The sequence below is a fragment of the Pseudophryne corroboree genome, chromosome 1 (assembly GCF_028390025.1).
Source record: "Pseudophryne corroboree isolate aPseCor3 chromosome 1, aPseCor3.hap2, whole genome shotgun sequence".
NCBI classification, from domain to species: domain Eukaryota; kingdom Metazoa; phylum Chordata; class Amphibia; order Anura; family Myobatrachidae; genus Pseudophryne; species Pseudophryne corroboree.
This window is the reverse complement of record NC_086444.1, coordinates 523221783-523249635: the sequence shown is the minus strand read 5'-3', so window position 1 is coordinate 523249635 and position 27853 is coordinate 523221783. Positions and strand designations below refer to the sequence as shown.

Genomic DNA, 27853 nt, shown 5'->3' with positions numbered 1-27853 from the left:
CCCTCGGGCAGCCGCCCAAGATGAGCCCACTTTCCTTGTGGAGTGGGCCTTTACAGATTTAGGCTGTGGCAGGCCTGCCACAGAATGTGCAAGTTGGATTGTGCTACAGATCCAACGTGCAATCGTCTGTTTAGACGCAGGAGCACCCATCTTGTTGGGTGCATACAATATAAACAACGAGTCAGATTTTCTGACTCCAGCTGTCCTTGAAATATATATTTTTAATGCTCTGACAACGTCCAGTAACTTGGAGTCCTCCAAGTCGCTAGTAGCCGCAGGCACCACAATAGGCTGGTTCAAGTGAAAAGCCGAAACCACCTTAGGGAGAAAATGAGGACGTGTCCGCAGTTCTGCCCTGTCCGAATGGAAAATCAGATATGGGCTTTTGTATGATAAAGCCGCCAACTCTGAAACTCTCCTGGCTGAAGCCAGGGCCAATAGCATGGTTACCTTCCATGTAAGGTATTTTAAATCTACCGATTTTAGAGGCTCAAACCAATGAGATTTGAGAAAATTCAAAACTACGTTCAAATCCCACGGTGCCACTGGAGGCACTATTGGGGGTTGTATATGTAGTACACCTTTGACAAAAGTTTGTACTTCAGGCACTGATGCCAATTCCTTCTGGAAGAAGATTGATAAGGCCGAAATTTGAACTTTAATGGACCCCAATTTTAGGCCCATAGACAATCCTGCTTGCAGGAAATGTAAGAATCGACCCAATTGAAATTCTTCCGTTGGAGCCTTCTTGGCCTCACACCACGCAACATATTTCCGCCAAATGCGGTGATAATGTTGTACAGTCACTTCCTTCTAGCCTTAATCAAGGTAGGAATAACTTCCTCTGGAATGCCCTTTTCTTTTAGAATCCGGCGTTCAACCGCCATGCCGTCAAACGCAGACGCGGTAAGTCTTGGAACATACAAGGTCCCTGCTGAAGCAGATCCCTTCTTAGAGGTAGAGGCCACGGATCCTCCGTGAGCATCTCTTGAAGTTCCGGATACCAAGTTCTTCTTGGCCAGTCCGGAGCCACCAGTATTGTTCTTACTCCTCTTTTCCGTATAATTCTCAGTACCTTTGGTATGAGAGGCAGAGGAGGGAACACATACACTGACTGGTACACCCACGGTGTTACCAGAGCGTCCACAGCTATTGCCTGAGGGTCTCTTGACCTGGCGCAATATCTGTCCAATTTTTTGTTGAGGCGAGACGCCATCATGTCCACCTTTGGTTTTTCCCAACGGTTCACAATCATGTGGAAGACTTCTGGATGAAGTCCCCACTCTCCCGGGTGAAGGTCGTGTCTGCTGAGGAAGTCTGCTTCCCAGTTGTCCACTCCCGGGATGAACACTGCTGACAGTGCTATGACATGATTCTCCGCCCAGCGCAGAATCCTTGCAGCTTCTGTCATTGCTCTTCTGCTTCTCGTGCCGCCTTGTCGGTTTACGTGGGCGACTGCCGTGATGTTGTCCGACTGGATCAACACCGGCTGACCCTGAAGCAGCGATTTTGCCAGGCTTAGAGCATTGTAGATCGCTCTTAGCTCCAGTATATTTATGTGAAGGGACGTCTCCAGGTTTGACCACACGCCCTGGAAGTTTCTTCCCTGTGTGACTGCTCCCCAGCCTCGTAGGCTGGCATCCGTAGTCACCAGGACCCAGTCCTGTATGCCGAATCTGCGGCCCTCTAACAGATGGGCACTCTGCAACCACCACAGGAGAGACAACCTTGTTCTTGGTGACAGTGTTATCCGCTGATGCATGTGCAGATGCGATCCGGACCATTTGTCCAGCAGATCCCACTGAAATGTCCGTGCATGGAATCTGCCGAATGGAATCGCTTCGTAAGAAGCCACCATCTTTCCCAGGACTCTTGTGCATTGATGTACTGACACAGTTCCTGGTTTTAGGAGGTTCCTGACAAGTTCGGATAACTCCCTTGCTTTCTCCTCCGGGAGAAACACCTTTTTCTGAACCGTGTCCAGAATCATTCCCAGGAACAGCAGACGAGTTGTCGGGGTCAATTGAGATTTTGGAAGATTCAGAATCCACCCGTGTTGCTGAAGCACTACCTGGGTTAGTGCTACACCGACTTCCAGCTGTTCTCTGGACTTTGCCCTTATCAGGAGATCGTCCAAGTAAGGGATAATTAATACGCCTTTTCTTCGTAGAAGAACCATCATTTCGGTCATTACCTTGGTAAAGACCCGAGGGGCCGTGGACAAACCAAACGGCAGCGTTTGAAACTGATAATGACAGTCTTGTATCACGAACCTGAGATACCCTTGGTGTGAGGGGTAAATTGGGACATGCAGATAAGCATCTTTTATGTCCAGGGACACCATGAAGTCCCCTTCTTCCAGATTCGCTATCACTGCTCTGAGTGACTCCATCTTGAACTTGAATTTCTGTATGTACAGGTTCAAGGATTTCAGGTTTAGAATAGGTCTTACCGAACCATCCGGCTTCGGTACCACAAATAGTGTGGAATAATACCCCATCCCCTGTTGTAGGAGGGGTACCTTGACTATCACCTGCTGAGAATACAGCTTGTGAATGGCTTCCAAAACCGACGTCCTTTCTGAGGGAGACGTTGGTAAAGCAGACTTTAGGAACCGGCGAGGGGGAGACCTTTCGAACTCCAACATGTAACCCTGAGATATTATCTGCAGGATCCACGGGTCCACTTGTGAGCGAGCCCACTGATTGCTGAAAATCTTGAGTCGACCCCCCACCGCTCCTGAGTCCGCTTGTAAAGCCCCAGCGTCATGCTGATGGCTTTGTAGAACCCGGGGCGGGCTTCTGGTCCTGGGCAGGAGCTGCTTGCTGCCCTCTCTTACCCTTTCCTCTGCCTCGCGGCAGATAAGACTGTCCTTTTGGTCGCTTGTTTTTATAGGAGCGAAAGGACTGCGGCTGAAAAGACGGTGTCTTTTTCTGTTGGGAGGGGGTCTGAGGTAAAAAAGTGGATTTGCCGGCAGTTGCCGTGGCCACCAGGTCCGAAAGACCGACCCCAAATAATTCCTCTCCTTTATATGGCAATACTTCCATATGCCTTTTGGAATCCGCATCACCTGACCACTGTCGCGTCCATAAACTTCTTCTGGCAGATATGGACATCGCGCTTACTCTTGATGCTAGAGTACAAATATCTCTCTGAGCATCTCGCATATAAAGAAAAGCATCCTTTAATTGCTCTAGAGTCAATAAAATACTGTCCCTATCCAGGGTATCAATATTTTCAGTCAGAGAATCCAACCACACTACCCCAGCACTGCACATCCAGGCTGAGGCTATTGCCGGTCGCAGTATAACACCAGTATGTGTGTATATACTCTTCAGTGTAGTTTCCAGCCTCCTATCTGCTGGATCCTTGAGGGCGGCCGTATCAGGAGACGGCAACGCCACTTGCTTTGATAAACGTGTGAGCGCCTTATCCACCCTAGGGGGTGTTTCCCAGCGCGCCCTAACCTCTGGTGGGAAAGGGTATAATGCCAATAACTTCTTGGAAATTAGCAGTTTTCTATCTGGGTTAACCCACGCTTCGTCACACACGTCATTCAATTCCTCTGATTCTGGAAAAGCTACAGGTAGTTTTTTCACCCCCCACATAATACCCCTTTTTGAGGTACCAGCAGTATCAGAGATCTGCAAAGCCTCCTTCATTGCCGTGATCATATAACGTGTGGCCCTATTGGAAAATACGTTTGTTTCTTCACCGTCGACACTAGATTCATCTGTGTCGGTACCCGTGTCGACTGACTGAGGTAAGGGACGTTTTACAGCCCCTGACGGTGTCTGAGACGCCTGAGCCGGTACTAACTGGTTTTCCGGCCGTCTCATTTCGTCAACTGACTTTTGTAATGTGCTAACATTATCACGTAATTCCATAACTAAAGCCATCCATTCCGGTGTCGACTCCCTAGGGGGTGACATCACCATTACCGGCAATTGCTCTGCCTCCACACCAACATCGTCCTCATACATGTCGACACACACGTACCGACACTCAGCAGCCACACAGGGAATGCTCTAATCGAAGACAGGACCCTCTTAGCCCTTTGGGGAGACAGAGGGAGAGTTTGCCAGCACACACCAAAAACGCTATAAATGTATATAAACAACCCTAGAAGGTGTTGTTTTTGATATAAGCGCTTTTAATATATCAATATCGCCAAATTATGCCCCCCTTCTCTTTGTTACCCTGTTTCTGTAGTGCAGTGCAGGGGAGAGTCCTGGGAGCCTTCCTCACCAGCGGAGCTGAGCAGGAAAATGGCGCTGAGTGCTGAGGAGAATAAGCTCCGCCCCTTTTTCGGCGGGCTTTTCTCCCGGGTTTTAAGAAAACTGGCCTGGGTTAAATACATACATATAGCCTTAATGGCTATATGTGATGTATTTATTTTGCCACTAAAGGTATTTAATATTGCTGCCCAGGGCGCCCCCAGCAGCGCCCTGCACCCTCCGTGACTGAATCAGTGAGACGTGTAGCAACAATGGCGCACAGCTGCAGTGCTGTGCGCTACCTTCATGAAGACTGAGGAGTCTTCTGCCGCCTGCTTTCCGGACCTCCGTCTTCAGCGTCTGTAAGGGGGATCGGCGGCGCGGCTCCGGGACGAACCCCAGGAGGACCTGTGTTCCGACTCCCTCTGGAGCTAAGTGTCCAGTAGCCTAAGACTCCAATCCATCCTGCACGCAGGTGAGTTGGAAATCTCTCCCCTAAGTCCCTCGATGCAGTGATCCTGTTGCCAGCAGGATTCACTGAGATTTAAACCTAAAAAAACTTTTTCTAAGCAGCTCTTTAGGAGAGCCACCTAGATTGCACCCTTCTCGGACGGGCACAAAAACCTAACTGAGGCTTGGAGGAGGGTCATAGGGGGAGGAGCCAGTACGCACCATGTGATCCTAAAAGCTTTATTTAGATGTGCCCTGTCTCCTGCGGAGCCCGCTATTCCCATGGTCCTGACGGAGTCCCAGCATCCACTAGGACGTTAGAGAAATAGATATATTAACACAAATACTGCCTTGGAGAAAGCAAAAAATAAAAAAAAGACAAAAGGTAAAGGTGTAATCAACACCTAGTACTCCCGGCGCAATAGAATATGAATGAATTTCACTTGTGTTTAGAGTTCACTAGCTGCACGGACCAGGCTTTGCAAGAGCCTATAACCATCGATGGACAGCCCTAATGGGGAGGGACTAGATTAGGCAGCAGCAGAAGAGACCAATCAGGTAGTGAGTGTCTCACCCATGTCATCAGGAGGCTCCCCGAAGATAGATTTTGTACCTGCCTGATCTAGGGAGCTCTGTCATCAATGGTTTTCCACCATTGGCAAATAACTATTGATGGTGAGCAATGGTTATGATGATGGTTATACTATGGTTATATATGCACATGTACAGATGGATTCCACGCAAGTGCATATCAAGGCCAGCGCTCAATATCAGGGAACACCACTGTCATCAGACCATTAATGGTAATGCTCCTCATATTTTTAAAGCAAATATCCAAATAAGTTATACAGTGGTCTATTCTAGTATGTTTGCATATAGATTTGTTGCTGCCTGGTTCCCGTCCTGCTCTTGCTGCTGCACTACGTGCTGGGCTGTTGATACAGAAAAGACCAAGCAGTGGGATTTAAAACTGTGCTGGTGACCAGGTGAGCACTATGATCCCGCACACATCAGTGATGGGGAGTATGAGTAAGAGGATTGCTGAGGCTATAGGGTGTCAGAGCAAGTTGGCGGGCAGACGGGGGGGGGGGGGGGGGGGGGGGGTGCAGCAATGGGATGGAGGGGAGCTTTCGGCACTTAGCGGTGTGCCAGCTGTTGGTGGTGCTAGAGGGGTGCTGAGTTCAGTAAGCAGTTCTACACTGTTTGCAGATGGGGGGCGGGGTGCAATTAGCAATGATCAGCAGTGTGTGCGGGGGTGGGTGTTGGGAAAGGGGGTGCTGGTGCAGTCTTAGGTGACCTGGGTCCCATTTACAATAATGGAAGTAGAAAGACATCTGCTTCTCTCCTGCTGAGTAAACCAGCCGCCTCTGATTGGCCAGTGACAGAGAAGGGGGCGAGGAGAACAGGGAGGAGGCAGGGAGACAGCAGTCTTCTCTACTCTCCTCTACGACATCATGAGATGGAGAAAATAGTATTTTAATTACCTACTGGTAAATCCTTTTCTCGTAGTCCGTAGAGGATACTGGGGTTCCATTTAGTACCATGGGGTATAGAAGGGTCCACTAGGAGCAATGGGCACTCTAAGAATTTGATAGTGTGGGCTGGCTCCTCCCTCTATGCCCCTCCTATCAGACTCAGTTTAGAAAATGTACCCGGAGGAGCCGGTAACACTTATGGAAGCTCCTGAAGAGTTTTCTGCATTGATTTTATATGTTTGTTATTTTCAGGCAGGGCTGGATGGCACCAGCCTGCCTGCTTCTGGAACTTAGTGGGGGAAACGGCCCAACCTCTTGAAGTGTTAATGGTCCCGTTCCCCACTGACAGGACACTGAGCTCCTGATGGAATTATTCGCAAGCCCCACCACGGCGAGCGTACATTCCTGCAGCACGCCGCCACCCCTAACAGAGCCAGAAGAATGAAGAGTGGTGAGTACTAAGCCGGTGTCCCGGTTAGCGGGTGCCAGTCATTATGGTGGCATGAGGGTATCGAGACGCACGGCTTCTAACCAGGGCGGAATGCGTCTCCAGACACAGTACGCAGCTGCTTCTCAGAACACTGTACACAGTACCCACACTGGCAAAAACAGCCTTAAAGCGGTTTTCTCTCCATTTTAAGCACCAAATTACCTCAGCCAGTATAAAAAAGCGGGAAGACCACGTGCCATTGAAGGGGCGGGGTCTTCACTATGAGCGGATCCAGCAGCTCACCAGCGTCATTTTCCCTCTGCAGTGTGGACACAGACGCTGACTGACAGGGAACGTGCAGCTCCTCCGGAGTCACTCCAGTTTACCTCAGCGGTACCAGGGATCATAGCAGGGGGGGCGTCGATTATTAGTATACTAAGTCCCCTATCAGGGTACTTAGTCTGTGACCCGGCTAAGCTTGGCATTAGCGATAAGGGGGTGGTGGGGGCTGGCTCAAAATAAATCTGTGTCTCCCTGAAGGGCTCTTTGTGGGTTAATTGTGCTTAACCTTTTCGTGTGTGTGTGCTGTCACATTTACATTATGTCAGGCAAAGAGTGTGTTCCTTGTACAGCGGAGTGCTCCTCTTCACCAGCGGGCTCACTACTGGGTACTCAGGGCAGTGCACCTTCCCAGAATAGCTGGGCTGAATCCTTTAAAGGACCACCCCCACATGCAACCCGTCGTGACCCACCCTTCCCACTAAATACTTACCTGAGGCTGGAGTCTGTGGTGCAGATACCCGGTTATTCATTCAGCGGCTACAGGGGGTTGAGGGCTGCGCTAACAGGACACACTGGCTGCAGGGCTGGAGAAAGGGCTACGGTGACAGAATGCAGCAGCTGCAGGGGAGAGGCTGTGGGGACAGGGCACTGGCTGAAGGGGAGAATGACCTGCGGAACAGCTGCTGGAACTTAAGTACGGGGCTAAGAGATATGAGCGAAAAGGACTATGGGGACTGGAAACAGTGGCTGCGAAGGAGAGAGATATGCGGGGATGGATGTAGGATGTCCTGGGGAGAGGCTATGAGGGGCAAGACACATGAGAGAGATGGCCCTGGCGCAGACATCCTGGGTCCGGTCATCTCCGCTGTCACCGCAGCCCGGGTAAGTTGCAGACAGCAATTTAAAAAAATGCCTGAAAATGACAGGGGAACAAGTGCCAGGGTGCCCACCCCCCTTTTGAAACCACCACTGCCACTGCACCAATTGGGATGAAATCAACACGATGGTGTCCAGATGGATCCTGGCCAGGTTTTAGTGGGGTTAGGGTCCTGGACGGTCCTCATGGCGGAATGTTCCAGGCAGAACTTTGACCCAGGGAGCCTGTTCTGGGTCTTCCACTGGATGGACTTCACAGAGTGGTAACACTGGAACCTAGAAGACATACTAGGGGGTTGGGGTCCCAGTCAGACCTCCTGTTGGTGTATGCTGGGCAGAACTTTGACACAGGGAGCCTGTTCTGGGCGTTCCACTGGATGGATTTGGATAAAAACTTTAATGAACTGTAATAACTGAAAGCTATAACCATAATTCAATGACCTGAAATTACTGACTGTAATAACCATAAACCAATGAACTAAAAGAACTGACAGAAATGGAGTTGGGAAGACCAAAAAACCCCCATTGATAACAGAAATAAAACTTTAAACCAATCTCGCAATGTAAAAGTGACTATAAAGCTGAACAGAAAGAAAAGTTGGGGATCAGGGCTACTGGAGACACCCCAAACGCTGCATATTATACACAGTTGTGGAGATGTGTCCTGTTTTACAGGACACATTCCAGCTGCGGAGGCATTCAAATGTTGGCGCCCTCCGGGAGCCAATCGCGGCTCCTGGAGCGGCGGCCAATCAGCGCTCGCCGCGTCACAGGCCCCGCCCCCCGACGCCGGGCGGGAGCCGAAGAGGCCGGGCGCGCGGAGGAGCGCGGCAGAAGATGCCGCGAGGAGAAGAGGACGGGAGGCCGCGCGGAGCGGTGAAGAGCTCCGGTGGCCGTTGAAGAGGCCAGAAGACGTCGGTCTCTTGAAAGATGTCCAGCGGCGGCTGGACGCGGAAGAGCGGAGGCGGCGCCGCTGGCCAGGACGGGTCAGCGGCAGAAGAGGGCGCCGGAGACCCCCGGTGCAGATAAGGCCTCAGTGAGGCAACTTTCACCCCGCTCCCTTTTCCTCCCTAGACCATCAGGGACGGGCATTAGGCCCGTGGGCACAATTCAGGCACTAGGCCAGGGGCGCAGATAGGAGGTTGGGGCCACCATTTGATCAGGTGGTTTGGGTATTAGGCCCAAGCCACCTCAACGGTGCAGTAGGCGGCATTAGGCCCGAGGGGCACATCGGGCACTAGGCTTGGGGGGCATTAGGCCCTAGTGTATTTTGGCCAATTAGGTAATATAAGGTGACGCTGGGTACTAGACCCAGGTCACCCAACGAGTCAGGCGGGCACTAGGCCCGTGGGTAATGTCGGGCCTCAGGTCCGTGCGCAAATAGGGGGCGCTAGGCCCAATAAATAAGCGGTTCCCCCGAAGTGAATAGAGGTGGCACTGGGCACTAGGCCCAATCCACCCCAAGGTGTTTAGGCAGGCAGGCCCGCTCGGCCTGAGCCCCTGGAAAGAAAGTACGGGAGGTGGGTGAGCTGTGCGGCCCCCACTACCTGGTGGTCTGATTCAGGTACTTAAAGGGACAGCACCGTGGTAGTTGCTTGCGCTGTGGATTGTGATTGGATATGTTGTTACCGTGCAGGGCAAAGTGTGAGCTTGTTAAGTCTGTGTTTAGTTTTGTTGCACCACACCCACAGAGCTAGTTTGAGGGCTCTGTCGTTGTAGTTAGTATAGGGGTGTGACACTAGGTTAGAGTTAGGCCCCGCACGGCTGTTTGCATGTTTGTTTGCCTCCTTACAGGGACCTGTAAGAGAAGACGTTCGCAGTGCGGAACTGATGGTGAGTAGCATCTGTGTACGTTTGTCCCTTGTCTGTCAACGAGCGCCGGAATAGGGGTTGCTACACCTGCACGGCAGCAGGCACCACCACACGCACCGCCGCCCTCTTACATTTTGGCGTAGTCGGCAGGATCAAGGACCGCGGACACGATGTGGAACGTCACCAAGACCTCCCTGCGGACGGCTCCGGAACAGACCCACCCCCGGATGTGTGCAGACCAGAGCGACTGGGTGACGGTGTCTGGAGCAGACCTCCTGAAGATGGTGCAGCGGTCGGTCCAGCGTGGAAAGGAAGAGCGCAGGGAGAAGGGGCGCAAGAAAGCCGCTGTGACGCCCTGCAAGAAATGTTTGCAAACGGGACACTTTGCCGACGAATGTACTTGGCGAGAGACATCCCCAAAGAAGGTGGTCCAGAAAAGCGGACCGAAGACGTCAGAAGGGCCAAGCGAAGAAAGAGTCCTGGTGTTTGCTCTGCGGAAACTACGGACATGAGCATAACAGTTGTCCCTGGGATGAAGAGTTGAGCCAAGACGAGGTTGATTCCTGGTGTGAAAGCTGTTGAGATCCCCGACATCGGCTCCTGGAATGTCCATGGACTGAAGACAGGACAGACTACGAGGCCACGGTGAAGCAGCTGACTGAGTCTCGTCAGCAACTTTGGGACCGGGTGGCTGCAGAGCCCGTGTGTGCGCTCTGCGAGGCGAGAGGACATGCGCTTCCCGATTGTCCATGGAATGAAGACCGGATGATTGCGGATGGTCGTGCCCAGAGATGGGAGGAGGAAACCAGGGAAATGGAGCGAAGACCCTGCTTGAAGTTAGTTCGCAGGTGCCCATTTCCTCTGAGCCGGAACCAACGGGTGAAGATCCCCCAGTGAAGGAGGTGGCCAAGGAACCCGTCTTGGAGAAGGTGGCAGTCCCCCTCCCGTGTTGGAAGTGTCGGCGACCAGGACATGCGGCCAGTGAGTGCCCCTGGGAAGATGCCGCGGACCTACTCTGTCCCAAGAAAGCGACCCCAGTAATGAAGGATCCTTTCCCGCATCAGGCGGAGGTGGACGACTGGGAGGAGAAGAAACCACGTTGTGAAGAAAGGCGTGAAGACCCAGTGACGAGGATGTCCGGAATCTCCCCGCGTTGGAACCGTCCACGACCAGGACGTGCGGAACAGGTGTGTCCTGGGTACCTAGAGATGCCAGCGGAAGCGAAGGAGTACGCTGAGGAATTAGAGATGCCAGCGGAAGAGAAGTACGCTGAGGAAGTAAAGATGCCAGCGGAAGCGAAGGAGTACGCTGAGGAAGTAAAGATGCCAGCGGAAGGGACCAAGTACGCTGAGGAGGAAAATAATCCCCTAGTCCAGGTATCGGTGGGGTAGGACTTGGACTACGGTGAGCTGTCCGCCGACGAATCCCTCCAAGAACAGATGGAGGACGACTCTGGCATCGGAAGCGCCGACGAGAGTGACTGGCAGGATCGGGTGGAGTCGTGCTCCCAGTTGAATGCCCTCCGTGAAGAGGAGATAGTCCTGGAGCAAGAATACCTGCCGGAAGTGCCGAAATGGATGGACGTACGGGGAGAGGATCGTGATGCCGTGGGAGGACCCGTTCCAGAGGAAGACCTTTGGAGATGCCCCACGAGGAGATGCGACAGATGGTGGTTGTTGCCCGGGAGGAAATGGAAGCCCCGGAGGATTCCGCTGTTGGGTGGTGGTCGGTACCACACCCTGAAGACAGGAACGATGCCACAGACGACATGGGAGGTCAAGAGTGGGTGACTGTTGTCCCCGTGGAGGAAGAGTCCCCTTGGGGGCCCACGTCGAGCGACCGTGAGGAGATGCCACTCCCCCAGAGGATCCGCCGATGGAGGTCAGGAGGTAAGAGGAACCCGGAGCTGGAGGAAGAAGGATGTGGGTTCACGGTCTGTCCGGGCTGGGCACTCGGGTTTCCCTGATCCGCGGACGATGGACATCGTGGAGACCTTTGTAGGGACTACAAAGGAAAAAGGGGGGGGGAATGTGGAGATGTGTCCTGTTTTACAGGACACATTCCAGCTGCGGAGGCATTCAAATGTTGGCGCCCTCCGGGAGCCAATCGCGGCTCCCGGAGCGGCGGCCAATCAGAGACGGGCGCGGCGAGCACATCGGCGCTCGCCGCGTCACAGGCCCTGCCCCCGGCGTCTGACGTCAGATGCCGGGCGGGACCCGAAGAGGCCGGGCACGCGGAGGAGCGCGGCAGAAGACGTATTAGGCCCAAGCCACCTCAACGGTGCAGTAGGCGGGCATTAGGCCCGAGGGGCACATCGGGCACTAGGCCTGGGGGGCATTAGAGGGCATTAGGCCCTAGTGTATTTTGGCCAATTAGGTAATATAAGGTGACGCTGGGTACTAGGTCCAGGTCACCCAACGAGTGACGAGTTAGGCGGGCGCTAGGCCCGTGGGTAATGTCGGGCCTCGGGTCTGTGCGCAAATAGGGGGCGCTAGGCCCAATAAATAAGCGGTTCTCCCGAAGTGAATAGAGGTGACACTGGGCACTAGGCCCAATCCACCCCAAGGTGTTTAGGCAGGCAGGCCCGCTCGGCCTGAGCCCCTGGAAAGAAAGTACGGGAGGTGGGTGTGCTGTGCGGCCCCCACTACCTGGTGGTCTGATTCAGGTACTTAAAGGGACAGCACCGTGGTAGTTGCTTGCGCTGTGGATTGTGATTGGATATGTTGTTACCGTGCAGGGCAAAGTGTGAGCTTGTTAAGTCTGTGTTTAGTTTTGTTGCACCACACCTACAGAGCTAGTTTGAGGGCTCTGCCATTGTAGTTAGTATAGGGGTGTAACACTAGGTTAGAGTTAGGCCCTGCACGGCTGTTTGCTTGTTTGCTTGCCTCCTTACAGGGACCTGTAAGAGAAGACGTTCGCAGTGCGGAACTGATGGTGAGTAGCATCTGTGTACGTTTGTCCCTTGTCTGTCCCCGAGCGCCGGAATAGGGGTTGCTCACGGACGTGAGAATCCCCTTCATCACACTACGCGCGAGAGTGCGAGTGTGTGAAATCTGGGTGGCTGAGGCTTTGTGCCAGTGATGACGCCGTCACCCCTGGGGTATCCCCTTTTCCGGTGGAAGAAGGGTTGATACCCCCCCTTAAGGTACACTATTTTCTCCTCAGCTCGTTCGTCTGTCAGCTCCGAGAGGGAATCGCCATGTCCGGATCCGACTAAAGATTGCCAGGTCCATTGAAGGTTCCGGTACCTGAAGGTGAGAGAGAGCGGCGCCTGGTGAGTACCGAAACTACACCTGCACGGCAGCAGGCACCACCACACGCGCCGCCGCCCTCTTACACAGTGACAAACTGCAGTAATCTTAGTTTACTGCAGCTGTTTGTTGAATACTGAAGTGATCATATAGCCTCTTTATCAAAGGCTGACGGGCGATTTAACTCCTACATGGGACCCCCGGTATTTAAATAAACCACCTGCTGATAGAAGCACTTTCTTTTCCTACTAAACGAATATTTTCTTTAACACATCAATCCCCAATTTATTAACTCTACAAATCGAGCAGTAAATCACCCAAAAAAGAGACGTTCTGCCGCGTCACTGATGAGACTTTCTGTGCTGCTCGCCTTACTCAGCAGCCGTGTATCACTGAGCGCCAGCCTGAGCCATGTATCACAGCGCGCATACAGCTGCCGGGCGGCGGGTGACTCAGGGGTGGCAGAGCCGTCACTTCGCTCTCCGCGCTGACGCTCACTTCCCCTGCCGTAGTGACTGCGCTACTCAGACGCATTACTCGTTGTTATATACTACGGAACAGTGTGTGTGAAGGGTAACGGGGCAGCCAGGCGCTGCTCCCAGCTGTACACAGGGACATCGCCGCTGCAGTGCAGCGGGACAGAGCGGTAATGTCGCTCAGAGACGGAGTTAGCGCCAATCAGTGACTCGGTGACCTGTGGTGCCTCCCACCTCCCCCCGCCTCCCTGACAGGGGGACCTGACATTCACCTTCCCCCGCCCCTCTCCATGCTCACAGACCGGCTCCTCTATCCCTAATCTTACTGCTCTCAGTGCCCGGGGCACAACGGCGGCAGCGGCACAGAGAGCGCAGGGAGCAGCCCCTGTCACCCTGACCCGGGAGCAGTCACACACACCCACATAGCCCGGCAGCCGGTGACAGGGCATGCCGCCTGCATGTAGCGCACTAACCCCAGCAGCAAGTGACTGGACCGGCTGACAGGGGGGCGCACTGCCGGGGCTCCTACACATCAGTTGCTCACATTGCTGATACTGCTGCTGGCACCTAGCACCAGGCTGCAGCTCTTTTTCTCCCTCCCTGGGGCTGACCCACGTACTGGGGGTAGTGACACTTGCGGGTCCGGGGAAGGCTGTCCAGGTGCAGTACTTGTCTGTGTATCACTTGCTGTTTACTTGGAAGGGACATTGAGATAATAAAACCTGTCCCATATATTTGTGCTCAGGCTCTGGGGAGGAAGATGCTCTTTGGGTGCTGTACTAGAAATCCGTGTTACCTGGTAAGTAAATGCTGCTATAGTAATAATCATGGCTAACAAAGTTCATATATTACATACAGTAGCTACACGTACAATACATGCAGGTTATATTTAACCACTGTTTTTTATTTATTACAAAAAATATATATATACTTCATTTCAGTTATGTCATCTATGTCTTTAATGCAAAGATAAGTCACCAAAAGAATCAGATTATAAAGTAGTTTATATAATGCCATCATTTTCAAAAGAACTATGTTAATGGTGTTCCAAAGATGGCACAAATAAAGTAGATACAGTCCTATGGACACATATGACAAGGCCCTGGTCAGTATAGCCCTAGTATGATTAGTCTATGTAGTGCAGCATAAATGGATACTAACAGTGTGCTGTATGGTAGGGAATTTAGAATGTAAGGTCCGATAGGGTAGGCACCGATGTGAGTGATTCAGTATTCTCTGGAAAATTATGACACTGTATAAATAGCAATATTGAATTATAATAGTCTGCTGATTAGTTAAATCATAAAAATTAATTTAGAATAGTATAGTCCAAGTAATACATATTCATATATATTCACGTTATATATATATATATATATATATATATATATATATATATGTGTGTACATATATATATATATATATATATGTGTGTGTATACATACACATATATATATATGCACACATATATACACACACACACACACACACACACACACACACACACACACACACACACACACACACACACATATGTGTGTGTATATATATATATATATACTGTATATATATATATATATATATATATATATATATATACTTAGCCCCATTTGTTTGTACTGTTATCAGTTACTTTTTAATTACAAAAAGTTTAGGTACAGTCAGTGGTTGAGATGGAGAGGTTACATACGTGATCATACGTAATTGGGATTTCTTTCTAGTTTTATTTAGATTGTTTTTCAACTTTAATATCTATTTATTTTGACTTTTCATTATTCTATACGTATTTATGAATATCAGTACTTTTGACTTTCCATTATACCATATGTATGTATAAATGTCAGTAGCTTAGACCGCGTTGTATAATGGAATAAAGAAACAGAAGTAGCTAAGATTTAAAAGTTTATTTTTAACATCAAGATTACAAATATGGACATACTGTAATTGCCATTCAAATGTAGCAATACGGATTGATAAAACCTTTATTGTAAAAATTTGTTGTACTTGCTCTACTTTGAGAACTATGTTGATTTGTTTTTTCTTACCTATGTTTATGATTCTTCAACAAGATTGAGCTTGTGTACATTACTTTTTGTGTTTAAATGTATTAAATATTTATATAGGATATCCTGAATATACTTTATACCTTTTTTATACCTATATAATCAATTTAGATACTGTATGCGTGGGTATAGATTCACAAAAAATTAAATGCTGCATATAGATAGACTTTTACTGTATGAGTTGATAGACAAGGAAATATTAAATTGAGAGACTATTAGATTTGTATGTTCTCATGCGCATGTATCTGATTTTGTATACATGATAAATGTATTTGTATGTGTAATATATATATATATAAATTTAATTATAGTATATATAATAAAAAATATGAACCAGAGAAGTTGAAAAGTTTTAAATTAAATTAGACATATACTGTACACACATATCTATCTATCTATCTATCTATCTATCTATCTATCTATCTATCTATCTATCTATCTATTTATCTAGAAACAAAATTAATTTGTTTCCTTTGCTGTACCACACTGGCAAAATATCCGTACAAACAAATACTGTATGTCTAGTGACATAAGCAGTGATAAAGGTGTAATATACTACTATTCCATCCACTCATTTGTATTAGTTATAGACAGGGGTCAAATGAAGTAAAAGTTTCCTGATGTGTGCCAAACACTGATAAAATATAATCCTGCAGGGTAAACTTCACAGAATTTGTTTGTATGTGCACCATGGTTTAATTACTGAAGAAACCAATTCACAAGATATATTTTTTTGTCAGCAAGCCATGAAAACTTTACTAAGTTGTTATTGGTGCCAGATGGCTCGTTTTTCAGGAGACTTTGTGCTGTACTTGTTCTACAGTCCCAGAAATTACATGGACTTTTTGAACTGTTTCCAGCGTGGTTTGGAAAGCATGAATCCCTACTCTCAGAGGGATTGCAGGCTAAAGTAATTGTGGTCAGTTTACGTCTCAGTTACTCACTTAACTGACAGTCTTCTCTGAGCTGTAGAAATGACTATATTATTGCCTGGACACTCAGTACTGGCATTTGTTTTACAAATATTTATTTAGTGCCATTTGTCATGTCATTTGGGGAGCTGATGTACAGTCTTCACAGTAGTATTTGTATCTCAATTGACAGTGAACAGAGTTTTTCTTTCCTACCACCTCTATGTATCTTTAATAGACCTATATTTAGTGCGAAAAGTACTATGGAGAACTGAGTTGTAAAGTATAAGCACTTATGTGTTAGTAGAAAGAGTGAAATTCCACCTGAAACTGAAATTTACATGAAATTAGTCTTGTGGAATGTACCATTGCCTTGTCTGAGTGTCAGTCTCGCACGTACAACCCTTCTTACTTACAGCTATCACCAATAGGTTACCATTGTTTCTGAGTGCTGTGCTATGAGTATATTGTAACCCTTTGTGTTCTGGGAGCTACTATGCATTCAAATAGAGTGCAGAATTAGTGCAATAATTCTCAGCAAGATTTGTCAACACCAGTGATCTTTTACCCACATATCCTTATATATGTAAATGTAATAATAATAATAATAATAATAATAATAATAATAATAATAATAATAATAATAATGTACCAAATAAAGTAAATATTGGCATATTAACACCACCATAGACTAAATAATGATTCCACAGGATAGATTTACTATTGCTTCTAAAATTGAAAAGTCATGGTGTTGCCTATAGAAACCAATCAGATTCTACCTATCATTGCTCCATTGCATCCTAGAAAATTATACGATTTGATTTGTTACTATGGGTAACACTTCCACTTGTCTGTTTTAGAAACTTTAGTAAATATACCCCCCATGACTGTATTAAATAATGATACCACATGCCAAATGGTTTTATACATGTCATGAAAAACATTGGTGACTTGTAATATACCTTCACAGAGCAAGTTTATTGTACAAGAGAATACTTATGAGAATACTTATGACCAGTTCTGTCCAACCTACTCTGACAGTACAGCATAAAAAGACGTGACAAATGACATCAGCACCCCATAAAATATTTTTATTTTAATGGAGATAGCTACCTGTCTGTCTATCTATCTATCTATCTATCTATCTATCTATCTATCTATCTATCTATCTATCTATCTATCTATCTATCTATCTATCTATCTATCTATCTATCCAGATAAATGTGTGTGTACATGTATAATCGCATAAATCTCAGTGCCCTAAAGTGTAACCAGTGAATGTTTTATTCCTATTGTGTGTGAGTCTGCCAAAACAAATAAACTAACGTACACACAGGTGTTGAAAAACGTAACCTGTTGAGGCTTTGGTAATTTGTCCTTATTTTATTCACACATACAAATGCAATAGTCAGTAACAAAATTGTGAACACTGGTCACAAAGCATGAGTGTTTACTATGTTTACATTATTTTCAGGAAGAAATATTCAGGGAGTGTTTACTAGGCTTTGTTTATGCATGTTAAACCTGATTTGAGCACTTCATTAAAGTGCCCATATGTTTCATCCGTAAGTGTTAAAGGGGAAATACATTATTAATAGTTGAAATTCTGTAACAAATGATCTGTGAACAGTTGTATTTGTTAAAATAGCTTATTATTTGTGTATTAAGAAAAGTAAATTTAGTGAAAAGAGTTGGAAACCGCCAAACAAGTTTTTAATGAAAGTTCCATTTCTTAGGTGTTGATTTATTGGTGTTAATGTTTGATTCCCAGGCAGTTTGTGCACTCTACATCTGATTATGTGCAGAAATACTGTGTGTTCTAGAGTCTGCTTTCTGTACACAACCAGGTGCATATTGTCACATTTATTCAACTGTTTAAACTTATTTCTCTATCGTCCTAGTGGATGCTGGGGTTCCTGAAAGGACCATGAATAGCGGCTCCGCAGGAGACAGGGCACAAAAGTAAAGCTTTCCGATCAGGTGGTGTGCACTGGCTCCTCCCCCTATGACCCTCCTCCAAGCCAGTTAGATTTTTGTGCCCGGCCGAGAAGGGTGCAATCTAGGTGGCTCTCCTAAAGAGCTGCTTAGAGAAAGTTTAGCTTAGGTTTTTTATTTTACAGTGAGTCCTGCTGGCAACAGGATCACTGCAACGAGGGACTTAGGGGAGAAGAAGTGAACTCACCTACGTGCAGGATGGATTGGCTTCTTGGCTACTGGACATCAGCTCCAGAGGGACGATCACAGGTACAGCCTGGATGGTCACCGGAGCCTCGCCGCCGGCCCCCTTGCAGATGCTGAAACATGAAGAGGTCCAGAATCGGCGGCAGAAGACTCCTCAGTCTTCTAAAGGTAGCGCACAGCACTGCAGCTGTGCGCCATTTTCCTCTCAGCACACTTCACACGGCAGTCACTGAGGGTGCAGGGCGCTGGGAGGGGAGCGCCCTGGGAGGCAAAATGAAAACCTATTTGGCTAAAAAATACCTCACATATAGCCTCCGGGGCTATATGGAGATATTTAACCCCTGCCAGAATACACTAAAGAGCGGGAGACGAGCCCGCCGGAAAAGGGGCGGGGCCTATCTCCTCAGCACACAGCGCCATTTTCCTTACACAGCTCCGCTGGTCAGGACGGCTCCCAGGTCTCTCCCCTGCACTGCACTACAGAAACAGGGTAAAACAAGAGAGGGGGGGCAAAATAGTGGCAAAAATTATATTATAAAAGCAGCTATACAGGGAGCACTTATTATAAGGCTATCCCTGTCATATATAGCGCTTTTGGTGTGTGCTGGCAAACTCTCCCTCTGTCTCCCCAAAGGGCTAGTGGGGTCCTGTCTTCGTTAAGAGCATTCCCTGTGTGTCTGCTGTGTGTCGGTACGTGTGTGTCGACATGTATGAGGACGATATTGGTGTGGAGGCGGAGCAATTGCCAAATATGGGGATGTCACCTCCTAGGGGGTCGACACCAGAATGGATGCCTTTATTTATGGAATTACGGGATAGTGTCAACACGCTAAAGCAGTCGTTTGACGACATGAGACGGCCGGACAATCAGTTAGTGCCTGTCCAGGCGCCTCAAACACCGTCAGGGGCTGTAAAACGCCCTTTGCCTCAGTCGGTCGACACAGACCCAGACACAGGCACTGATTCCAGTGGCGACGGTGACGAATCAACCGTATTTTCCAGTAGGGCCACACGTTATATGATTTTGGCAATGAAGGAGGCGTTACATTTAGCTGATACTACAGGTACCACTAAACAGGGTATTATGTGGGGTGTGAAAAAACTACTGTGGCCGGAGAGCCCCAGCCACGAGGCAAATGGCCGCCCTGGCACTGAAGGGGTTAATCCCTAGTGCCCGGCGCCATTTGCAAAGACAAAGGGGCGCTTGGCGCCAGATTTAAAAATGCATTGTGGGCGCTAGGCGCCGTGTTTTATTAATGTTTCAAATGTATAAAAATGTATTTTGGTTTAAAACTGTGCCGTGGTCCCGGACCCCTCCGGAGACCACGGCAAGGAGGACAGCCCCTGGCGCGCTCAGCAGAGTGTGCGCGCCGGGGGAGAGGGCAGCCGCTGACCGCCGACGTCCGGGAGCTCCGCTCCCGGCAGCGGTCGGTGCACCCACGGGCGCACTGGAGTGTGCGCGCCGGGGGAGACGAGGACTGCTGCATGCGGGAGATCAGCTCCCGCTGCAGCCTTCAGATGGGCACCGCCGGAGTCCGGGAGCTCCGCTCCCGGCAGCGGTGAGCACAGCCCCCCGGCACACTGAGCTGTGTGTGCGCCGGGGGGGGGAGAAGGGTGAGCCGCTGCGGCTGGGAGCTCAGCTCCCGCTGCAGCGCGCTCTGGGTCTGCCTGTGCTGGGGACGGGAGCTCCGCTCCCGGCGCCTCAGCACACTGGAGGCGGCCAGCCGCGGCAGCCGGGACGAACGTCCCGGGCTGCCGGTCAGCAAGGGGGGTGCGCTGCAGCCCGGCTCCCCGCCGGACGCTGCAGCGAGGCCACAAATCAGCACCGCTGATGGGGGACCGGGCTAGCCGGCTCCCTAGCGGCGTGGGCACATTAGGCGGGCGAGCAGGCTGATGAGCACTGGGGTCCGGGAGCTACGCTCCCGGCGCCCCAGCGCCACAACAAAGCCAGGGTCACGGCGGCCGGGACAAGTGTCCCGGTCCGCCGGACTTCGGTACAGGGGGGTGCGCCGCTGCGTGCGGCGAGGCCACTGATTAGTGCCACCCTGGGGGGACAGGGAGAGCCAGCTCCCTGGAACCCCAGAGGCAGAAAAGCAGGCTGGAGGATGGGGGAAGCCAGCCCCATACCTCCAGCACACAGAGAGCCCTCGCAGCCAGGCTGCAGGGCTAGGGAAGGCACTGCAGTGCCTGAGTATGTAGAGCCTGTGCAGGGCACAGGCTCAGTGTATATTTAACAAAGGGAAATGTACAGTGTGATTCAAAAATGTAATGTATTTCAAGATAAAATGCACTTACTTGATTGTGTGTCCCAGGAGGGGGGAATCCATAGCCGTGCAGGCTGATGGATTCTCCCAGACCTTTTCCCTAAAAACGGAATGCATTCCCATCCAGCCTCACAGTTCCAATAGGGACAGGGAGAAAGAGAAGCAGCTCAGCTATAGAACAAGCTGAGGGGTTTCTTGGAGCTCCATGGAGATCAGCCGTAGTGAACCAGAGACCTGGGCCGGGGAGCCAGGCTGCCCAGCTCTGGAGCCCAAATCCAGGCTGCAGGCAGTGAGAGGGGTCCCGGGCAGGTTTCTGGAAGTCAGTTTAGGAGGGAAAAACTTCCCCCCAGCCAGACTGAACGGCACCGTGGGAGTAGCCTGCTCTCCCAGATGGGAGAGACAAAGGAGACCGGCCACTCCCCACTGTCCATTGGGAACAATGTTGTGTGTGCATGAGACCAGAGCATGCACAGCTCATGGGTAAACATTGATTGGTTGTACACCACAGGGCGGGCTTACCCCCTGTGGTAAGGGGTCTTGGAGAGGGATAAAAGGAGGGCAGTTGGCCCATAGGATTGTGTATTGTAACATCTTCTTCTGCTGAAACATCTTAATTGTATGCTGTTGCCCCTAGCAATAGGGAGGAGCCTTTTTAAAGGTTTTTGAGCAATAAAACACCTTTGCCTCAAGAAGACTGCTTCATCTTGTGACCAACAGGGTTAGGCCAAACCTAGCCCCGTCCTCCGGCTGTCCAGGGAAGCACCTGACGTCTCCAAGCTCCGCCTTCCGCCAGCTACCGGTAGAGGCCTAGCAAGTGGCTAGTGGGGATTCGTCGACACCACACAGGTGTGGTAAAGCAGTGCGTCGGCACATACAGAGCAGAACCGTGGTTCCAAACGCCACGGCAGGTTAGGAGTTTGGTGGTGGCAGCGAGAACCCGCCCACAGCGCAGTGGGTGGAGTCAGTAACAGGCGGTTACTGACGGTAAGCGGGAATCCCCTATGTGGTCAGGCCTCGTGCGGCTTGACCTTCCATTCTGTGCGCAGTCAACGGGACGCGGCAAGCGGCGAGTGCTTCCGTGCGGTTCCGTCCTGTCACAGAAATTGGTGGCATAGTGGTGGGATAATCCCAGGCGGCTTTTCATCACCCGATTGGAGAAGCCGAGTTACTCAGGAGAGGAGTAACTGCAGCGCAGGAGAACGCACAAGATGGCGGAATTCAGCGGAATGTCCAAGGAGGATCTGGAGATCGTATGCCAGGGGAAGGGTGTGGATATCCCTTCCAACGCATCCAGGAGCGTCATGCAGGCGGCGCTCAGGAGCTGGGAGGAGTCTCATCGGGCGGAGGTGGAAAGCACTGACGGCGTCAGCATCGCAGAGGACGGCCCAACAGTGGACCTTCGTGAGGAACCGGTGAGATCCACAAGCCCCGCCCTCTCTCACAACAGCCATGTTTCCCAGCAATCCCTAGCAGGGCCAGGATCCCAACGTCCCAGGGGGGGCGACCCGGATACCCTAGCAGATCGGCTAGCGGAATTGGGGGAAAGGGCAACGGAGCAAGAACGCATGCTTGTCATTCGGATGTGGCATGCGGAGCGGGCACCACAGGCCGTGGTACCCCGGGAGCCGTTGTCAGCTGTTGTACACAGATCAGGACGTATTCAGTTTGCCAAGTTTGCAGACAGTGATGGGGACATTGATGGACATTTACAAGTTTTTGAAAGGACTTGCAAATTACATGATCTACCCAAGTCAGAGTGGGTGAGACACCTTGTGCCCACTCTGCATGGAGAGGCCTTGGAGGCCTATCGAGGAGTGGCGACGGAGGACTGTGGGAACTACGACGAAGTCGAGAAGGCCCTCCTCCAGCGATTCTTCATCACTCCGGAGTCTTACAGGAAGAAGTTCAGAGACTTGCCCAAGAATCCTAGCAGCACCCATGAGCAGTTCGCCACCCAGCTGCGGCAGTACGTGGTGAAGTGGGTGAAGGATTCGGAAGCCACTACGTGGGACGCACTGATCGACCTGATCTGCAGGGAGCAGTTTTACCGCAGGTGCGCCCAAGAAGTGAAGGAGTGGGTGCTAGATCGGGAGCCACCCAGCTTAAAGATGGCTGCCCAATTAGCCGACAAGTATGTGGCAATCCGGCCACGGGGGCAGAAGCGCCCCGCCAGCAGCCAGCTCCAACAGACTGTACCACCAAGGGGACCCCCCTCTTCAGCTCATCACCCCCAAAGACAAGCATCTTCCAACCCGGGTGCTCTTGGCCAGCAACCGCACCGCAGCGTCCCTGCAACTGATCAGAGATCATCGGTGCCACGACTGGAGAAGAAGTGCTACGGCTGTGGGAAAATCGGACATCTGAGGATGAACTGTCGTGCATCCCAAGCACCCCAGACTCGTGCCCCAAATCCGAGTGCTGGAGCCCGGCTCGCTTGTTTGACGAGAGGAGATGAGCCTACAGAGACTGTTCCCCCTCCAGTCAGTCCGATGGAGTGTGGCGAGAGACAGGTGCACTCTGCGGAGAGAGTCACCTGCATGGCCAAACAGCCCCTACACAACATGTGGAGGCACCTGCAGCCAGTCCACGTGGGACACCTGCAGGGAGAAGGCCTAAGAGACTCTGGGGCCTCAATCACTGTGGTGAGCCCCCACCTTATAGATCCTGCTGCAGTATTGCAGGGTCGCACTGCCACGGTCACCCTGGCAGAAGGAACAGAAAAAGCGGTTCCCATGGCAAGAGTCTACCTGGACTGGGGAGCTGGACCAGAGTTGCGAGAAGTTGCCGTCATGGATGGTCTCCCAACTGATGTGGTCCTAGGAAATGATCTGGGTGGTGGGATCGTCACTATGTTTGTTGGCGCCATTCCCCGGAGTCAAGTTCCAAAACCACCGTTGACATCAGCTACTCCAGCACAGCCCAGCCCAGAGGAAAAGACTACAGCTGCTAGACAACTGCCAGCACAGCCAACCACAGCATCAACCAGCCCAGAGGAAAAGATTACAGCGGCTAGATCAGCACATCAACCCCGCATGCCTTTTGCCTCTGGTATGCCCACGTCCCCTAGCAACGCAGAGGATGTCGGTTCCAGCTCGTTTGATCCTGTGGGGGTGCCCAATGATGCTCCTGACCCAAGTGGTTTGCCAACTCCGGCGGTGAGTATGAGAAACCACATTGACTTTTCCATGACTGACCCCTACCAGACTGACCCTAGTAGTCCCCACCTAGATCCCCCTGTAGAGTGTCCCAATTTAGGAGAGATTGAGGGCCACAGGCAGGAGTTTAGGGAGGCTCAACTCTCTGACCCATCCCCAAAAGGCATGAGGCGCCACTCTGGCAGCGGCCTTGACAGGGTTGGGGCAGGAAGTTTGACCTGGCGGGAAGGGTTAAGGTACAGGGTAGCCAGGAAAGTGGGAGGGGATAGACCAGATAGGGAATGTGTCCAACTGGTCCCCTCAGGGAACGTTCCTGCGCAACCGGTGTCGGTTGCCAGTGAAACCCCTTTGGACAGCAACCCGGGGACAGACCGTACCCTGAAGTGCCTGACACAGAGCTTACCCTGGTCTGGAATGTCGGATGACGCCCAGACCAACTGTAAGGCTGGTGCCATGCGTTGGCAGCCGGGGCACTCCAGCGGTTGTGTTGTCTCTGGGCCTCTGCCCATAGGAGAACCCTTGCAGCAAGTTGCTGTGGACAGAGCAGGTCCCCTGCCTGTGCACAGTAGATCGGGGAAGACACGCAGCCTCCCTGTAGTGGATGCCACACAGGATCCAGAGGCTGGTGGTCTGGCCGCCATCACTGTGGCACAGGTAGCGGACGAGGAGGAAAGAGTAGGCCTAGGTGACAGGGTAGGTTTCCCGAGTCATAGGTCGACAGAAGAGGATTGGAGGGCAGGTCTGACAGTTAGGGCAGACAGTTGCCAGATAGGTATGACGGAGGTGCAGTGCCTGGGGCACCATGTGGGAGGAGACAGGGGTAGGCCCAACCCAGAGGGGGTGGAGGCAACCAGAGGCTGTCCCCGACCCACATCACCCAGACCGGTACTGACCTTAGAACCTGTAAGGCCCTACGGACATGTTGTCATTGACTTTAGTCCTGTAGTGAACCCCTTGACAGAGATGGCTAGGAAGGGCATTCCCAAGTCAGTGGACTTTGCACCCGCTTGCGAGTTGGCATTCCAGTCATTGAAGGAGGCTCGGGTACCCGCTCCCGTGCTGATGGCGCACATTCTTGACCAGGACTGTGTGTTACGAACTATTGCGCCACTGCACGGACTGGGAGCTGTACCGAGCCAGAAAGAGCCATATGGGCAGGAGCACCCTGTGGCCTGTTGGAGCAGAAAACTGCTATGGTGGGAGGTGGGGTATGCCACAGTTGGGACACCGTGGGTGGCACTTGTTTGTAACCGGCCCCCCACCGTGGTGACTTACCACCTACCTGTTAGGTGGCTGCAACCTACCTTGGGGGAAGTGGACAGACTTTTGTGGTGGAGCCTTGAACTTGGACTTCAGGTGGACTATTTGAACATTGTGCACCCACGAAGAGATGCCCACTACACTATGGATGAACTGTCTAGGCCAGAGCCTACAACCCCCAGGTAGCGTCCCCTTCACCCCAACGGACTGCGGGACCAGGTTCCAAATCGTTGGGACATGGGTCCCTGGTTGACCCGCTTGAATGGGGGGGGAGGAGTGTGGCCGGAGAGCCCCAGCCACGAGGCAAATGGCCGCCCTGGCACTGAAGGGGTTAATCCCTAGTGCCCGGCGCCATTTGCAAAGACAAAGGGGCGCTTGGCGCCAGATTTAAAAATGCATTGTGGGCGCTAGGCGCCGTGTTTTATTAATGTTTCAAATGTATAAAAATGTATTTTGGTTTAAAACTGTGCCGTGGTCCCGGACCCCTCCGGAGACCACGGCAAGGAGGACAGCCCCTGGCGCGCTCAGCAGAGTGTGCGCGCCGGGGGAGAGGGCAGCCGCTGACCGCCGACGTCCGGGAGCTCCGCTCCCGGCAGCGGTCGGTGCACCCACGGGCGCACTGGAGTGTGCGCGCCGGGGGAGACGAGGACTGCTGCATGCGGGAGATCAGCTCCCGCTGCAGCCTTCAGATGGGCACCGCCGGAGTCCGGGAGCTCCGCTCCCGGCAGCGGTGAGCACAGCCCCCCGGCACACTGAGCTGTGTGTGCGCCGGGGGGGGGAGAAGGGTGAGCCGCTGCGGCTGGGAGCTCAGCTCCCGCTGCAGCGCGCTCTGGGTCTGCCTGTGCTGGGGACGGGAGCTCCGCTCCCGGCGCCTCAGCACACTGGAGGCGGCCAGCCGCGGCAGCCGGGACGAACGTCCCGGGCTGCCGGTCAGCAAGGGGGGTGCGCTGCAGCCCGGCTCCCCGCCGGACGCTGCAGCGAGGCCACAAATCAGCACCGCTGATGGGGGACCGGGCTAGCCGGCTCCCTAGCGGCGTGGGCACATTAGGCGGGCGAGCAGGCTGATGAGCACTGGGGTCCGGGAGCTACGCTCCCGGCGCCCCAGCGCCACAACAAAGCCAGGGTCACGGCGGCCGGGACAAGTGTCCCGGTCCGCCGGACTTCGGTACAGGGGGGTGCGCCGCTGCGTGCGGCGAGGCCACTGATTAGTGCCACCCTGGGGGGACAGGGAGAGCCAGCTCCCTGGAACCCCAGAGGCAGAAAAGCAGGCTGGAGGATGGGGGAAGCCAGCCCCATACCTCCAGCACACAGAGAGCCCTCGCAGCCAGGCTGCAGGGCTAGGGAAGGCACTGCAGTGCCTGAGTATGTAGAGCCTGTGCAGGGCACAGGCTCAGTGTATATTTAACAAAGGGAAATGTACAGTGTGATTCAAAAATGTAATGTATTTCAAGATAAAATGCACTTACTTGATTGTGTGTCCCAGGAGGGGGGAATCCATAGCCGTGCAGGCTGATGGATTCTCCCAGACCTTTTCCCTAAAAACGGAATGCATTCCCATCCAGCCTCACAGTTCCAATAGGGACAGGGAGAAAGAGAAGCAGCTCAGCTATAGAACAAGCTGAGGGGTTTCTTGGAGCTCCATGGAGATCAGCCGTAGTGAACCAGAGACCTGGGCCGGGGAGCCAGGCTGCCCAGCTCTGGAGCCCAAATCCAGGCTGCAGGCAGTGAGAGGGGTCCCGGGCAGGTTTCTGGAAGTCAGTTTAGGAGGGAAAAACTTCCCCCCAGCCAGACTGAACGGCACCGTGGGAGTAGCCTGCTCTCCCAGATGGGAGAGACAAAGGAGACCGGCCACTCCCCACTGTCCATTGGGAACAATGTTGTGTGTGCATGAGACCAGAGCATGCACAGCTCATGGGTAAACATTGATTGGTTGTACACCACAGGGCGGGCTTACCCCCTGTGGTAAGGGGTCTTGGAGAGGGATAAAAGGAGGGCAGTTGGCCCATAGGATTGTGTATTGTAACATCTTCTTCTGCTGAAACATCTTAATTGTATGCTGTTGCCCCTAGCAATAGGGAGGAGCCTTTTTAAAGGTTTTTGAGCAATAAAACACCTTTGCCTCAAGAAGACTGCTTCATCTTGTGACCAACAGGGTTAGGCCAAACCTAGCCCCGTCCTCCGGCTGTCCAGGGAAGCACCTGACGTCTCCAAGCTCCGCCTTCCGCCAGCTACCGGTAGAGGCCTAGCAAGTGGCTAGTGGGGATTCGTCGACACCACACAGGTGTGGTAAAGCAGTGCGTCGGCACATACAGAGCAGAACCGTGGTTCCAAACGCCACGGCAGGTTAGGAGTTTGGTGGTGGCAGCGAGAACCCGCCCACAGCGCAGTGGGTGGAGTCAGTAACAGGCGGTTACTGACGGTAAGCGGGAATCCCCTATGTGGTCAGGCCTCGTGCGGCTTGACCTTCCATTCTGTGCGCAGTCAACGGGACGCGGCAAGCGGCGAGTGCTTCCGTGCGGTTCCGTCCTGTCACAACTACCTATAGTTTTTCCTGAATCAGAAGAACTAAATGATGTATGTGATGAAGCGTGGGTTGCCCCCGATAAAAAGATGCTAATTTCAAAGAAGTTATTAGCTTTATACCCTTTCCCGTCAGAGGTTAGGGCGCGCTGGGAAACACCTCCTAGGGTGGATAAGGCGCTCACACGCTTATCTAAACAAGTGGCGTTACCCTCTCCTGAGACGGCCGC

At 51.6% G+C, this 27853-nt stretch overlaps 1 protein-coding gene across 3 annotated transcripts in view; it reads left to right on the top strand.

Annotated features, from left to right (window-relative positions):
• The window catches only part of GLIS3 (GLIS family zinc finger 3), an 800422-nt gene that overhangs the window by 125134 nt on the left and 647435 nt on the right, over nt 1-27853 (top strand). The window contains exon 1 of one of the 3 annotated variants that reach the window (XM_063913969.1): nt 13226-14068. The exons of the other annotated variants lie outside the window; for them this stretch is intronic. The gene's annotated coding sequence lies outside the window, so the exon portion shown is untranslated. Of the gene's footprint in view, nt 1-13225; nt 14069-27853 lie in introns of those variants that run through there. 3 annotated transcript variants of the gene reach the window in all.